The sequence below is a fragment of the Lissotriton vulgaris genome, chromosome 1_1 (assembly GCF_964263255.1).
Source record: "Lissotriton vulgaris chromosome 1_1, aLisVul1.2, whole genome shotgun sequence".
Classification (NCBI taxonomy): Eukaryota; Metazoa; Chordata; class Amphibia; order Caudata; family Salamandridae; genus Lissotriton; species Lissotriton vulgaris.
Genome location: NC_141685.1, coordinates 181,080,980 through 181,098,687, shown reverse-complemented (window position 1 = coordinate 181,098,687; position 17,708 = coordinate 181,080,980). Strand labels below are relative to the sequence as shown.

The window sequence follows — 17,708 nt, the reverse complement described above, 5'->3', positions numbered from 1 at the left end:
CCCACAGACCCTTCACCTGCCAGTCCTGCAAGTTCTCCTGCATCCGGACCTGCACTGCACCCACCAAGCCGACCCCCAGCAGCAACCACCTCAAGTGCATCCTGCTCAACACCCGCTCCGTCCACAGACACGCCGTGGAACTCTGGAACCTCCTCGACTCGACATCTCCAGACGTCGCCTTCCTCACGGAAACATGGATGAACGCCTCCTCAGCGCCCGACATCGCCATCGCCATCCCGGACGGATACAAGATCACCCGGAGGGACCACGCCAACCAGACGGGAGGAGGCATTGCCATCGTCCACAAGAACACCATCCGTATCACGACCAACTCCGACGACACCCTCACAGCCGCCGAACACCTGCACTTCCAGATCCATACCGACCCCAAGACCACCCTCAGAGGCACCCTCATCTACAGACCCCCGGGACCACGCACACAATTCAGCGAAGACATCGCCGACTTCATCAGCCCGCACGCCCTCCCCTCCGCTGACTACATCCTCCTCGGGGACCTCAACGTCCACCTGGAGAACAACAACGACCGCAACACCACCACCCTGCTGGACAACCTCGCCAACCTCGGACTCAAGCAGCTGGTGACCACCCCCACCCACTACGCCGGCCACACGCTTGACCCCGTCTTCTCCTCCAGCAAGGACATCTCCTTCAGCCACGCCACCGGACTCCACTGGACGGACCACAGCTGCGTCCACTTCAGCTTCAGTAGGACCACGATCCACCACCACCAGCAGCAACAGATTCCACGCGGAACCATGCCGCCAACAAACTCACGAGGTGGATCAGCAACTGCGCAGACGACCTCGCCCCACTGAGGGCCCCTCCCAGGAGACCCGGCAGCAAGAAAGCATCCTGGTTCACCGACGAACTCAAGAGCTCCAAGAAGAACTGCCGAGCCCTCGAGAAAGCCTGGCGCAGAGACCCGACACCAGACAACATGACCACCCTCAAGCTCGCCACTCGAAAACACCACCAACTGATCCACACCACCAAGAAAACCGCATTCAAGGAACGACTGGACAACAACGCCCACAACAGCAAGGAACTCTTCAACATTGTCAAAGAGCTCTACAACCCCAGCGCTGGAAACAACGACATCACCCCATCGCAAAACCTCTGCAACTCGCTCGCGTCGTTCTTCCACAGCAAGATCGCAGACATACACAACAGCTTCAGCACACAGCCAACGCACCCTACGACCGCAGCAACTCCCCCCCCACCACCCTCCGCACCTGGACCCCGATCAACACTGAAGACACCATCCGCACGATGAACTCCATCCACTCCGGATCTCCAACCGACCCCTGCCCTCACCACGTCTTCAACAAGACCGACTCCGTCATCGCACCCCCATCTACGGGACATCATCAACGCCTCCTTCGACACCGCAACCTTCCCGGAGAGCTGGAAGCATGCCGAACTCAGTGCCCTCCTGAAGAAACCATCAGCAGACCCCACCGACCTCAAAAACTACTGCCCCATCTCGCTCCTCCCGTTTCCTGCCAAAGTCATCGAGAAGACCGTCAACAGACAGATGGCCGCCTTCCTCAAGACGAATGGATCCCTCGACCACTCGCAGTCCGGCTTCCGGGCCAACCACAGTACCGAGACCGCCCTCATCGCAGCCACTGATGACATCCGAGCCCTGCTCGACAATGGGGAAACAGCTGCCCTCATCCTCCTGGACCTCTCCGTGGCGTTTGACACTGTCTGCCACCGCACCCTAGTGCAGCGCCTCAGCAACGTCGGAATCCAAGAGAAGGCACTGGAATGGATCATCTCCTTCCTCGCCGGAAGGACACAGAGAGTCCGCCTCCCCCGCTCAGATCAGAAGCCACCGAAGTCATCTGTGGCGTACCACAAGGATCATCACTCAGCCCCACGCTGTTCAACATCTACATGAGCCCCCTAGCGGCCATCGCACGCCAACACAACCTCAACATAATCTCCTACGCCGACGACACTCAGCTGATCCTCTCCCTCACCAACGACCCCGCCACCGCCAGAACCAACCTACACGAAGGGATGAAAGACGTAGCCGAGTGGATGATGAGCAGCCGCCTGAATCTGAACTCAGATAAGACGGAAGTCCTCACCCTGGGATCGTCGCCCTCCACCTGGGATGACTCCTGGTGGCCCCCTGCCCTGGGCAGCGCACCCAAACCAACGGACCACGCACGCAACCTGGTCTTCATCCTGGACTCCTCCCTCTCCATGACCAGACAAGTCAACGCCGTCTCCTCGTCATGCTTCAACATCCTACGCATGCTACGGAAGATCTTCCGGTGGATCCCCACGGTAACCAGGAAGACGGTCACCCAGGCCCTCGTCACCAGCCGTCTGGACTACGGCTACTCCCTCTACGCCGGAACCACTGCAAAACTCCAGAAAAGACCTCAACGTATTCAGAACGCCTCAGCACGACTCATCCTGGACATCCCCCGACACAGCCACATCTCCGCACACCTAAGAAACCTGCACTGGCTCCCCGTCAACAAGAGAATCACGTTCCGACTCCTCACCCGCGCACACAAAGCTCTCCAGATCCAATGCCCAAGATACCTCAACGACCGCCTGAACTTCGACACTCCCACCCGCCAGCTTCGATCGACCAGCCACGCCCTCGTCGCCGTCCCCCGCATCCGAAGAGCCACAACGGGAGGAAGATCCTTCTCCTACCTGGCTGCCAAGACGTGGAACTCCCTCCCCATCCACCTCCGCCTGACCCAAGACCACCTCTCCTGCAGGAAGCAACTCAAGACCTGGCTGTTCGAGCAGTAGCGGACCCCCCTCCCCCAAGCGCCTTGAGACCCTCCGGGTGAGTAGCGCGCTATACAAATGCATTGATTGATTGATTATTTCTCTACTGCAGCAAATCATGTATGTGCCCTGTAGAAAGCATGTTTGAATGAAACATGGAATGCATTGCAGCCAACAAGCTATGTAACATCATAGCAGAGTACAAGATAACTTGTGTTATTATTCCAGCAGAACGAAATGCCATTCCTAATGTGTACGTCATTTTAAACAAGGCGCCAGAAAATGTACGGTCAGTGTTGTTCTTCTGCCAGTTAAAAGACTATCACCATTAATGTGCCAGGAAATAAAATACTATGGGAAATCCTACTGGTTGGCACGGTGCTGCCTGCCACTGTATTGCAGGTTACTTCCAACATAATCTGATTTATGCATACATACTCCAGGGTGCTACCAGCTATCAGGTCTGCACACAGCAGTCTTTGTAGTGTAGTTCCTATATCCCTAATAGGCTCTGCGCATTGGAATAATATACACTATAGTTTTGACATAGGACTGAGGTCAGTATGTCTTTATTGAGTAAATTTACTTAATTACTTGTGTGTGCTAGCTAACTCAGAGGTCACTAGAAACGTTCTCGAATGAACAAGAAGGGATTCGTTTCTGACAACCGCATAAACATGACAACTTTGTCCATTTAACCTGTTGACTAATATCTTTGCAAAGATCTCATAATCACAGTTCAGCAAAGATATTTGCCGATACGAACCACAATTTTTTGGGCATTTGCCTGGCTTCAGGATTAGAGAGATGTTAGCCTCATCCCATGAGGCTGGCATGTTAGCCCCCTTCAAAAAGAACTCGTTAAAGAATTCTACAAAGATAGGTTTTAGTACACTGGCCAGTACTATGTATACCTCAAGAGGTAAGCCATCGGGACCAGAGGCTTTTCCTTTCTTACCTTGTCCTATTTCCCCTTCCCCAATCTCCTGATTCAACTGCCTGCTCTTCTATGCTGAGAGGGTGCTACTTGAGCCCTGTCCCAACCAAGCTTAGACCTCGTCTAGGGTGGGTTTTAGATCTTCTTGGTATACCCTGCTGTGATAGCTGTGAAAAACATGCTCAATCTCCCTATTGTCACTAATAGGGTCGCCAGTTTGTTCAAATTTAACCTGGTCCATACTGCTTCTCACCTGCTCCTTTTTGACCTTCCAGGCCAGCAGCTTACTGCAGCGTTCACTATATTCGAAATAAGCCAATTTACTGGCGTCCTATTTCTTCCTCATCCTTTCTTGTAGGATTACTGCCATCTTACCTTTTGCTTACTGCACTTTTTGAAGCAGACTTTCCCGGGCTTCTTCGTCTATCGTGGGATCAGTCTGATCTTTCTCTAGGGCCAGAACCTGTACCTCAACTGTTGACACCTCTTTGTAGTAACTGCGTCTTTTTCAGCTGCCAAAGCCCCTAATCTACCCCTCAGAAAGGCTTTATAAGCATCCCAAATTATTCTGTGTGCTGCTGACCCCTGATTGAGATGGAAAAACTCGTCTGTCTCCCTAGATAGTGCTGCCATAACTTATTCTTCTTGCAGAATTGTGCAGTCTAGAGTCCATCTGGAGGGGGAGATTCTCTCCTGTGACTTCAAATGTAGGACCACAGCTGAGTGATCCGACAGATGAACTCCCACATGCTCAATCTTCTGGATCCAATCTACCAGATTACTGTTGATAAGGAAGTAGTGAATCCTCGCCTGGTGCCTATATATTTTATTATAAAAGGAAAAGCCTTTTATTTTCCCAACCTTCTGTCTCCAGATGTCACAAAGCCCCAGCTAAGCCATAATTTGCTTGATAAATGTGGACATCTTTGGATTGACGCATGCTCTGCTGCGTGAAGTTCTATCTAGGGAATGATCTAAAACAGTATTAAAGTCCTCTGCCATAATGATTGGATCCGGAGATTCTATTAATTCTGCTAGCAAATCTCATAAATGAGAGACATCATCTTTGCGTGGACCATAATATCCCACTAGAGTAAAGGCGTGCCCCTTAGCTTTAACGATTAGCCATCTTCCAGCGTTGTCAGAAATCTGTGCCCCAAGAACCACCTGTGCCTCTCTCTTTACTAAAATCACCACCCCCTTTGTTACAGCCGTATGGGATGTGCAAGCTATCTAAGAGATCCAGTTTTGGGCCCCAAAAAGATCCAAGGGCTCCTCCTTTGATAGGTGGGTTTCCTGCACAATGATGATCTGGGCTGAACAATCTTCAGGTACTGTAGAATTTTATACCACCTCGCTTGTACTCTAAGACCATTGACATTCCAGGACAGGATTTTAATTTTTATTGTTTTCCCTCCCTTCTCTCCCATCTTTCTAGGGGATCAAAGAACCAGCACCAAAATTCCAAACACCTAATCAATACTAAAAACTTTATAGAGGCAATAGAGGATCTTTTTTTTGTCTTTTACTCCACTGCTCCCCTGTGAGAAGTTGGCCTGATATATAATGCTCACTAATTCTAGTGAGCAGTTTGTATCAGTCCAAACAACCCTTATGGTGATTGGTTGTAAGTCAACCTTATAGACCAGCTATCCTAGTAGGAGAGCAGTCTTATGCTAAACTCTTTATGGCATGTGAAGCCAGCTGTTTTACCACATATAACCCTTTGAATACCAAATGAAAGGACACCACACAGGTTGTTATAAAAATAAACAGTCTATTTATTTATAACATACACCTCTGAACTCTTTATGAGGTCAGAGGGCTAAGCACATGACAATGACTTAGGAGGAATACGAGTAGTCGCACAAATTACAAGAGTGCCTTAGGGGCACGACAAACCATATACTATGAAAATGGAATGCAAAGTGAAATGAAGAATGTCAGCAGATCCAGAGGCTGGAGGACCGCTAGGACTACGCTACCCTAACCGTAAGTAAGGAGCAGGAGGCCCACGGGACTCACATGCAGAGTGGAAACTCACACGCGAGATGCGGAACAAAGGCTATGGAGCCTACAGTTTACAAAGTTACAGATTACGGACGTTTCCAACTAGCTAGGACAAAAACGACTGTGGAACTGGACACTTGGATAGTCTATCCCTACAGGAGCACCGAGATGCCCACGTTACCTAACCCACGGGGCTGCGGGTGTATAGGCTTGAAGTTGTGTCGGGTTTCCTCGTTGATGTTAATGGAGCCTGAAGACAAAGATGCTGGCAGGCGACCAGGTGGAGGTGTCCGGATGGATCCAAGGGCGGATCAAGGAAGATGAAGACCTGAAAACAGAGGGGACAATGTTCACAGTCACTAGCCCGTGACCGGATTGGAACCAGAGTGGAACCAGGTGATGTTATCGCGATCAGGTGAAGAGGAGACGCTTGACTCTGCAGCTGCACGGACCAGAAGGCGTTGTCGAAGACCAGGCTGGAGGCACGAGCTGTCCCACGTAGGCTTCTGTTGATGGCGGTGTTGGATCGAAGATCGGAACAACAGGCCTTGGCAAATGCAAGCCCACGCGGCAAGCAAAGATGGCAACTAGCGCAAACCAGGAGGGTCCGGGGTACTTCTCCTTTGCAGGGAAGCAAGGGCCAGTCTGGAGCAACTAGACCAGCGGTGTAGATTCAGGAGTTCGTTGTCAGGAAGGCCACAAGCCAGCCGACAAGTGACCAGACAACGAGGAGAGCAGCAACCAGGCAAAAGGGCCCCACACAGATCTCGTGGAGGCTGGGGGGCTGGTCTTTGGTGCAAGTGCTGCTCAGGGTTAGGGCTTCTCAACCCTAAAGTACTTTCTCGAGGATCCCTCGGCGGTCGTGCTGGTAAGCGAAGTGCAGGTTTCTGATGATGGCCGGTCCCACGTGTCTCGTCGCACCGACGGATCTCAGCTGTGCTGCAGAGGTAGGTAGAGGTCGGAGAGGTCTGGAAGTCCGGGTCTCGTCGAGCTATGCAGTCTGGTTCCTGGAGGAAGGACTACACAGCAAACCGCGCTTGATGGTGCCTGCTTGTGCAGGGTGGTCACTCCTTGACCACAAGGGAGATTCTTCCGTCTTCTGAGGAGCAGAACGTCGAAGGTCAAGAGTTTCTTCTTCTGAAGAAGTTCAAGATTATCTGATTTGAAATGGGACCAGCTCCTACCTTTATTCTCCTAAAGGGGGCTGCACTCACAACTAGGTCCCTCCCCTGGGTGGGACCAGGAAGGGGGGTGGTTACACCCCCTATCCTTTGTATAGTTTCGCGCCAGAGCTAGGGCTGGAGTGCCCCAGCGACTGGTTTGAACCGGTGTATGCAAGGGACACCTTGTGTGCCCCAGGCATGTCTCATTCCTTTGAGCCAGGTCCTACCTAATACACATGTTGATACTTTGCTTGGACCAGTAATGGCTCATGCGCTGTGTTGTCCCCAACGGCTACCAATCCTGATGACAGCATTCATTGAGATCTCACAGAGGCACCATGCTACTGCTGAGGTATGAGAGGAAAGTGGCACACATTCAAATTCGAAGATTGCTAATGCTACAAACGCTGATGGCGATGCTTCACATCTATGTGTGATTGACCTTCTTAACGAGGTAATCCAGCTTTCCCCTACAATGGTAGACAAATTCTTTACAGACTTAGAAGGCTTGATGTTTTCCCCAAACAATTACACTGACTTTTGATTTGGCACACAATGTCTGAGAGACTCTGAATTCGACCTTCATTTTTTATTTTTTTCAAAACAAAGTTTCTAACTTTGGAACTCTTTTTTCTATGATTAATTTTTGTTTTCCAAATTTGTACTTTTACATTTTTTGGCAACAAGTAATCTGCTTAAAGTAGAACTATTCATAGAGAACCAGAATTCTTTGAAAAATCTTCCATGTAAGACAATATTTGACCTTGTCCACATTCAACAAGTTTATATATTCTGCCATGAATTGGTCTCAACTTTTTCTTCTGTATTTAAGAGCCATTTCATAAATGTATTTTCGTGATTCATTCGGATAGCAATTTTAAGTGTCAAATGATCTGCTTTGAATGAAACATAGCTTCAAATGCGTACAGCACAAATGCTTCTTTTTGTGTACAACCAATCCCAATGCATTTTTTATGTATTTTTGGTGGGTTTTTAACATAACATGTTTAGATACGTTTTTATGTGTTTAGAACTTAGAAATGTCGGACTTGGGAAAGTGGAGTGGGTGTTGTGTGGTGTTTTAGGCCCTGAGTGAATTTTCCCGATTCATGCCCTTATATAGGTACAATTCACATTGCCCTTATATAGGCATAGAAATCAAAGCCCATGCTACCCAAATACAGGCATGGCTACTTCCACCCGTACCAAACGTCATAACGATTTTTTGGAAAACCGGCTTAAGCAGTTAGGGAACTTCCCCTTGCTTGAATATTGATTTCTCCAAGAACTCAGTTACTTACAATGAAACACTATTCCCCAGGGGTTAATTATGACGTTCATATGCCCGACTTTACGTCAAACTATGGCATTCCTAAACACCTTCAAGGTATAAATATACCTTCACTTGCTGTGGCAAACGACGGTGGTTCGGAGCAGTTCGACTATCTACTTGCCCGACGCAGCTCGCTACAGCAAGTGCCGAAGGACGCCGACTCCCCAGCTGACGCACTGATCAGGAAGCTGCCCTGCTCCTGCAGAGAATCCAGCTCCAGTGTTTCCAGCTCCCCTTGCGGGGTGTTGGGAAATCGAGTCCCGAGACTGAGATACCAGACCTCCTTTATTCTAACCAAGGTATGGAGCTGATTAGACCCTAGAGAAACCTTTGGTAGATTCTTGGCAAAGAAAACTAAAACCTATGCTACACAATACCTACTTCTTCCAGCGTACTAGACTTAGGTTAGGTACATTGGGGTAGGCGTATTTTAGAAGCACCAGGGGGTATTTTAGCCTGTGTATTTATGTATGTATTTTTATATGGCTTAGAAACCATATAATGCTCTTACAGTATTATTTCATATTACTGTTTACGCTGTACGCATTATACTTTGAAGTCTGCCTAACAATTATAGCAGTTCACTTCTCTTGCATGAGAAAGAAGACTGTTCAATAAACCTTTTATTGAAAACGCCTGTCTCTCTATTATTCTGCAACTCTGTAGAAACTAAGCATGCATGATTGACACTCTGAGAGATATATTCTTATTGTTGGGAAACAAAGTTGTCATGTTTATGCGGTTATCAGAAACGAATCCCTTCTTGTGTATACGAGAAAGTTTCTAGTGATCTCAAAGTTAGCTGGCACACACACAATTAAGTTTAGTATATTCGATAGAGACCTAGTTGACCTCAGTCCTACGTCAAATCTATAGGATATATTATTCCAATGCGCAGAGCCTATTGGAAATATAGGAACTACACTACAGGACAACATGGATTTGTCTCAGTTAACCCTTTTAGTATTGAAGCTAACCAAAGAAATGCAGGAAGTAAGGTAGGAAAACCAGGCCCTTAGACAAGAGCTGGATAGAACATGAACAGAATTTACTAATTGGAGAGACCCACAACCAGGAGAAACTGAACCTATCATTGCGCCCGGTAAATTTGGTCCCTCGTCTTTTTTTCCCCTAGTACATAAGGCCCTAACACTGATCAGAACCTGCAAGTCACCGTGGTAACTCGAACCCCAGTTCCCTTGGCAAACCCGGAACGATTTACAGGTGGTAGTAGTCATTTTACTACTTTTATGAGCCAATGCCAGTTACATTTTTTATGTAAACCGCAGGTTTTTTCCACCAACACTTCCAAGATCGCTTTCATCATCTCTTATTTAGGAGGCGTAGCAGCCACCTGGGCTAGCCTTTGTTTGACACAAATGATACTTCATTGCAAAATCTAGCTGCCTTTAAAACAGCTATGTACAGTTTATTTGCAAAACATGTTTTTATTCTAACATCTGATAACTGTCGGGTGTCCCCACAAGTACCTTATTCTTGTGGTGAGTCCTCGCAGAGACGACACGAGCTAATGTCCCCACACACACCCTGTCCCAATGTGATTACAGAGCAAACCAGAATAAGGGTGTGAGTGAAGATGATAGCCAAAAAGGGGCCTGGGACTGGAGGGCTGCTGAGTAGGGTAGTGGAGCGTTCCTCTGGTGGGTTGTTCCGGGATAACAGCTGGACAGGGAGACAAGGGAACACAAGTCAGCGGTATTCTCTGACGTGACAATCACATCCGTCATACACACATATGGAACCCAGCTTACCTCCTCCTTATCTTGGCCTTGCTGCCATCATGGAAATTATAAAAAGGATAATATAAGCGCTCCTGCGCTGTCACTTTAAATGTCCCAAAGGGTAACGGCGCTGCTATGCCAAAAGTCTGGTGCTCCTGGGTGAACCAAAGGAAAGTAAAGCGCTCCTGCGCAAACCAAGGAAATGTAATGCGCTTCTGCGCTGCCACTGTAAACGTCTCAAAAGCGCAACGACGCTGCTGTGCCAAAAGTCAAGTGCTTCTGTGCATCAAAAGGTATGTAAATGTATGTATAGGCATTTATATAGCGCACTACTTACCCATAGGGTCCCAAGGCGCTTCGACCGCTGCGAAACCCTTCCTGGCTTCCCTGAGAGATGGTCCCTTAATGGGTATCTCCAGGGTGAGACCAGGCATCCCCGGCGGTCTGGTGGGGCCGTTAGTGAAGATGAGGCAAGCTAATGCCCAGAGTTGCCGAGTGTGATCGCTGATCAGAGTGGGCACCGAGGCGAGAGAATTATCGAGTCCGCTGACCCTGGTCCAGAAACCTGCCGCGCCGGGAATCGAACCCTGGTCCCGGGCCGTCCTCTGCTCTCGGGTCTGCCGCCTCTAACCAGTGAGCCACACTACTTCACTTCAAAAGGAAAACCAAAGTGCTCCTGCGCGGTCAAGGAAAGGTCGTTAATAGCTGTTAACGTGTAGTAGTTCATGAGGTTTCACCGAACCTCTTTATGTCTGGAACGGTGCTCCGATACTGAAGCACGCCGAGAAAGTACACAAAGCGCTTTCTCTGAGTGAATCGCCGATGATAAGCGTCCATCCCCGGAAGCGCTGGTGACGTGTACGGACTTCCGGTCGTTGACTGAACCGCTAACTCATTGCGGCCGGAAGTGTATTTTCTGGAACCCATGCAAACGTCCGTTTCATTCACACGAACAATACATGGGGAGACGTCCGCATCATTCACACGGACAACAGGTGAGCGGGGACAATAGGGAAGACTTGGAACCATGCCAATAACGAGCTTTTAAATCTACGCCAGGGGTCCAAGGATCTTTTAACCTATGTAACCAATTTCAACAGATTGTTATCAGAAACACACTGGCCAGAGGAGAAAAGAATATCTTTATTCCATCGGGCTTAGAGATGAATTAAAAGATTCTTTGGCACACATTGTTAATTTGCCTGAGGACTACGCAGAATTTTTAGATCTAGTGGTTACGTTAGATCACAGATTGGGAGAGCGAAAGAGTGAAAGATCCAGAAGTGATTTAAGAACTTGGCATTTTAGAGTTGGGAAAAAAGAAACAGAAGAAAAGAACACACATGTGGAATCAATGCAGATTGGTGGTCTGAAAAGACCACTTTCTGCAGAAGAAAAAGAACGCAGGCGAAAGGGCAATTTGTGTCTTCATTGTGGCAAGGCAGGTCACTTTGCTCAGGATTATCCAGTTTAAAACTAACAAAAAGAAATGTATTGCAATAACAGACAAACCATTGAGGGAGTCGGAAAACTGGATTTCTCAGAGAAAAAAGAGATTGTTTCTTTGAGAACAACTGCAGTACAGATCTCACAGTATGCCACTAATATTGTTAATCGTACTCCGAAGCACTTTACAATTAGGGTAACCTTTATTATAACAATTCAAGAAAGACACAGCTTGGCTTTTCTGATTTATTCTGGGGCTACCGGCAATTTTTTAAAATTTGGAATTGGCCAGTAAATTAGGAATAACTCGAGCTGCAAAATCTGAACCAGGATCAGTCAGAGCTTTAGACGGCTCAGCTTTAGCCTCTGGATTAATTAAGTTTCATATCAAACCTTTGACCATAGTTGGAGAAAATGGGCACACTGAAGAAACTGTTTTTGATCTAATTGATACACCCACTTTTGGTGTCATACTGGGAGTTCCTTGGTTAGAACTACATAAACCGAAAATAGATTGGATTAAAAGAACTGTCAATTTAGACTCCTCCTATTGCAGAAATCTTTGTTATTCGGAAACTCAAGATCCCATAATTCCATTATTTTGTTCTGCCTTACAACAAGATTCTCCACAGTTACCCAGCGAATATCAAGACTATGCTGATGTATTTGATCCTGTCCGATCAACTAAATTACCACCACACAGAGTGTACGACTGCAGGATAGACTTGATCCCTGGTACAGTCTTACCCTGTAGTAGGATATATGCCTTAACTGAGCCTGAAAACCAATATTTGAGAACATACTTAAACAAACTGTTAGAGATTGGTTTTATAAGACACTCTACGTCACCAGTCTCTTCTCCACTTTTCTTTGAGCTAAAAAATCTGGCGATCTGAGGGCGTGCATAGATTACGGCGCAGTCAACAAGGCAACGATTAAAAATTGTTATCCATTACCTCTTAGCTCAGTCTTGCTAAATCAAATCAAAGGATCAAGTATTTATACTAAATTGGGTTTACGTAGTGCGTATCACCATGTTCGTATTAAGGAGGGAGACGAATGCCAGACCACCTTTCGCACGAAATATGGTCTATTCGAATATACAGTAATGCCATTTGGTCTCTGTAACGTCCCGGCAGCATTTCAGTATTTCATCAATGAAGTCCTACATGATTTACTTGATATCTGTGTCATCGTAAATATTGATGACATACTGGCCTTCTCCAAGACTGAGGAAGAGCATACTACACATGTTCGCTCAGTTCTACAAAGATTAAGAGACAATTCTTTGTATGTAGAACTTGAAAAGTGTGTATTTAACACAAATAAGGTCAAATTTTTAGGTTATTGGCTTTCTCCCGAAGGAATAATCATGGACCCAAAAAAGGTTGAAGTAATTTTAAATTGGCCCACTCCCTCTTCTGTAAAAGACACGCGGCGAGTACTAGGTTTTGCCAATTCTGATGGTAGCTTCATATCTACATTTTCTGAGATAGTGACACCTATCACTCTATTACTTCGAAAGGGTGAGAAAGTTCAATGGAACCCAGACGCTGAAAAAGCTTTTTTTAAATTGAAGCAAGCTTTTACATCAGTACCTTTTTTGATTCATCCAGACCCTGATAAATCATTCTTTGTCGAGACTGAGCTTCCCAAACTGCATTGGGAGGCGTGTTAATGCAAAACGATGCTGCAACTGGACATTTACAGCCAATTGCCTTCTACTCGCGCAAACTGTTACCAGCTGAACAGAATTATACCATTGTAGAACGCAAGTTGTTGCAAATTAAAGCAGTCTTTCTTGAATGGAGACATCATTTATTGGGTGCAAAGCATACAATTACCATATTTTCAGACCATAAAAATCTCCAGTTAAGGCACTCGCTCCCAGACAGATGCGCTGGTTACTTTTTTTTAGTGAATTCGATTTTATCATAACATACTGCCCTGGGCAAAAGCAACTCCTGTCTGACGCTTTGTCTAGATTAGTGTGTGAAAAGGATGTTTGCGAAACAAAGAATTCATAAAGTATAATTCCTTCTGAAAAAATAGTTGCAGTCACACAAGCGGATACCTTTTTAGGCCAAGTTAAATTGAGTGTTCAGACGTTAAATGAACAGCAATGGCTAGCTCAGAAACAAAACACCATATTTGAGGGTTACTTCTTCCAAAAGGATAAACTGTTTATCCCTCAAGAAAACTTGCGACAACAGATATTACACTGGAATCATGATATTAGTACAGCAGGACATCCAAGGGTCAATAAAACTTTAGAGTTATGTCAGCGGCATTTCTGGTGGAAAAACATCAGACAGGACGTCCAACAATATATAAAAGCCTGCTAGTGTGCGCACAACAAAAGTCCTCCCATTCATCCCCTAAAGGTCTTCTACAACCATTGCCCATACCTCTGCTTCCCTGGCATACTATCAGTTTGGACTTCATCACAGATTTGCCTAAATCCCTTAACTTCACTGCAATTTTAGTAGCTGTGGATCTTTTGTCTAAAATGGGGCACTTTATTCCCTTACAAAAACTACCAACAGCTACAGAATTTAGTGAAGTGTTCTTAAACCATATTGTAAAACTACATGGCCTTCCCAGTGAAATAATTTCCGACAGGGGCCCTCAATTTGTTTCAAAATTCTGGAGTCAGTTGTGCAAACATTTAGGAATTGAAATAGCATTATCCTCCGCTTTTTACCCACAGACTGACGGCCAGACAGAAAAAGTTAATCAATACCTTGAACAAAGTCTACGTTGCCTAACCTCCATTATATCGGCTCATTGGGATGAGGTCCTACCATTGACAGAGTTTTCATACAACAATAGCTATCATGCAGCTTTTGGCTGTTCCCTTTTCTTTTTTATAACTGGCTTACATCCACGATCTATTCCTGCCATCCTTCCAGATTTATGCCTGCTGTGACCAAAAGATTAACAGAATTGCTAGAATTTCAAGAACAAGCCAAGCGTAGTTTAGCCAAAAATAAGCAAAAAGGTCAAATTATCAGTCAATAAACACAAAACACCAGCACCACCCTATAAAGTAGGGGATCTTGTCTGGTTATCAACCAGAAATATCCAGATTGAAGGCCCCAAGAAACTAAAACCTAGGTTCATTGGCCCCTTTCCCATAAATAACATTTTGAATCCAGTTTCAATGAGATTAACTTTTCCCTCGGAATATGCCATCCACCCAGTTTTTCATGTATCTTTGCTCAAACCACATGATCCATTGTAGTGACTGAGGTATTGGTGCCTTTTTGGCTCGGTTATGACCGTTGCCCACCACCATCTCATTATATGCTGCCGTCATTCAAACATGTATGGTGTTTTGTCTATTCCCGACCTTTATTTCACCTAGTTGGTAGGGCTTGGCTATAGACTTTGACAGCTTTATGTCCCCTTATATGCTGCTTTTTGCTCTTTTTCTGGCCTAAAGGCCTATGCTCGAGCGATGCCATGTTTTTTTCTGACACCATCCTGCTAAGCCTCTTTAGGTGAAAGGCAATGTTTTAGTTTCAATGTGTTGTTCGCTAGTAGTGAACCAGCAAGGACCGGTTCTTATCGGAGGAATGTGCTCTCTTAGCGCTGGAGCCATAACAAATGCTTGGCCAGCTGCTGTTGTGTGCCAGGTACGGAAAGGTACAGGAATCTCATGAGAACAGTAAGCGGGATCTTCTAGAAGCTTCGAGAGAGAGCTACATTCTATATTAGTGAAAGCGGGTCCAAGTGAGAGTGAGATGATTGGCTGGTGGTTTTGGCGGTCTGGTGAAGCATCTCCGTGCAGACGTGCAGACGTGTTTTTGGAACAGAGTCCTGACCCAACCGAAGAGGGAAAGAGAGACGGACCTGTCTTCAGATTGCAGATGTCTAATAATATGGTGAGGTGTTCCATGTATGACTAATTTGATCTAATTATTCCTTTATTTTCAGGTTCTATATGTGTGTATGTATGTTAATAAGTCATTTCTTTCTATGTCCTTTCATCATTGTGCATTAAAAGACCCTGTGCATTAATTCCATTTGTTTGTTGTCACTAAGAGGGAGTGTGGGTTCATCTTAACCAGGTGCTGTCGTATAGAAGGATGGGTGATTCCCTTCTTACAGGTAACTGATGGGAAGGTGCGCTGCTCATGATTAGGGATGACTACATTGGAGAATATATAATTTGTCCTTATTCTCTGTGGAGGAGGGTCGGGCCCCTTTGTTACCAAGTGCTTAAAGAGGGATGTGCTAGTTCCCCTCTAGTGAGTAATTGTAGATACGGAAGGGAAATCGGCTCCTAAGCAGGAATACCTAAATTGCTGGTAGACCAACCCAACATAGCGTAAGAGGTATGTACTGATTTTCACCTGAAAGTGTTGCTGATTCGCACCAGGGTGCGTTGCTCGCGTAAGTGCGCCTTGAACATCGGAAGACGTTGCTGACTTGATTTGATATTTGATTCGTCGGAAGACGTTGCTGATTTGATATTGATTCGTCGGAAGACGTTGATGATTTGATATTGATTCGCACCAGGGTGCGTTGCTCACGTAAGTGTGTGTTGATCGTCGGAAGAGGTTGCTGACCTGATTTGATATTTGATTCTGATTCGTCGGAGGCCGTTGCTATACATACCCTCTGAGCTATGATCTATAGTATCTTTAGTTATTTATGTTATTCCTTTCTCAGATAGGTAGTCTGAATGTGGTGTTTTGTTGTTAGGCATTCTGGGAAGGGACTGTGATGAGTAATTACTTTATAGCTAACTAGCTGAAACAACAGAAAAGTAGGAAAATATCAGTCATTACATACGTCCAAACGAAAAGACTACCCTCCTCCACCTGTTGTAGTTGGAGACAATATTGCATATGAAGGAAATCGCATTATAGATGCAAAACGTATACATGGTTGATTACAGTATTTAATTGACTGGAAGGGTTATGATGTGTCAGAAAGATCCTGGAAACAGAAACGCATGTACCTACTCCAAGATTGGTCAGATCTTTCCATGCCTTGCATCCGGAAAAACATACGCAGACCTTTGGGGGGGGGGCAGGAGGCATTTCCTGCATGTGTAAACGGTCTTGGCAAGTACACGTGAATTACTTGGGAAAGATTTACGGCCCAAATCACCTTCACATGCACACGTGAGAAAACATGAGACCCAAAGCTATTTAAACCCCACCCACTTGGTTCCCGATGCTTCGCTTCGTGCCTAATCACTCACCTGACTCCGGACCTTGGTGGCAGATCACCTGAAGCTCTTTAGTGCTCCACCCTGCTTCCTTCCCTGTGTTCACTCAGTGTCTTCGGCTGCCTTCTTGCTGCCCGGAGCACATTTCAGACGTTCCTTCCTGTTTCTGAATTTCTGGCTCCAAATCCTCTCCCGGCACTGTTTCCGATTTCCTACAAAAGAGAAAAGAAAAAAGAATCAACAAAGGGTTGTCAAGCAACACCTCGCTCTGAATGGTAAAGCGTTAGCATGCTTGAACACATACCAGTAAGAATTTAAACTTTATGAAAACTGTGGCAAACCTCTTGACCTTCTATAAATCAAGAGTACGTTTTGAAACTCTTCCTGAAACAATCCAAGGACTTTAAGGACATTGAGTAAGTGAAGAATGTTAAAGTAAAACGGACATTTGTGTAAATACCTTGAGTCTGATTAGAAGACTGAAAGGTAACAGAGAGCTCGATTGTTATTATTATTTATATATATTTAATGTGAAATTACGGAGCAAATATTGTAAAGGAAATCAGTAACTCTTGTGATAATTTGAGCAATCACAGATTATTAGTGCATCTGTAGTGTTCTTTTTGTTAATTCTTTCTTTTAGTTTCAAGAATCCTTTTGAGAAAAGGTCAAGGGTAATTCAGATATATCCAATTAAGAGTTCCAAAGCAGATGTTTGACCTAAAGAAGTGATTTAGGGTGTTCAGATTAATCGGGTACATTTATCAGATTATACACGAGCTGAAAACTGAATCCCAGTAACACTTTGCCTTTCTTGAGAGACATTCTACATGACTGAATTGTCAAGTCGGTCTACAAGAATCCAGTGTGTCTTCTCTTTTCTCTCGTACCTATTCCCCCCTCCCCCGGGGTTCGATCAGGGCGGCAAGTGAATCCTATCCTTGCCTCTCTGGTGGAGTACAGAGGGAGTTGGGTAATAGCGGCATCAAGGAAGGAACAAACCGGAGTACAGGTGGGTGAATTTGTGACACCATTGGCCCCAGTATCTACCACCTCCAAGGGGCTTTGTACTCGTTGGGAGGGGGGCCGCGCAGCCCCCATTCTTGAGCCCTTG

At 45.9% G+C, this 17,708-nt stretch overlaps 1 pseudogene across 1 annotated transcript in view; it reads right to left on the bottom strand.

Annotated features, from left to right (window-relative positions):
- Nucleotides 1-16,776, bottom strand: part of LOC147738081 (uncharacterized) — a 54,490-nt pseudogene extending 37,714 nt beyond the window's left edge. Inside the window, exon 1 of the transcript XR_015296415.1 lies at nucleotides 16,628-16,776. The product of XR_015296415.1 is annotated as an uncharacterized LOC147738081 (transcript). The remainder of the gene's footprint in view (nucleotides 1-16,627) is intronic.
- Between the last annotated feature and the right edge of the window lie 932 nt (nucleotides 16,777-17,708).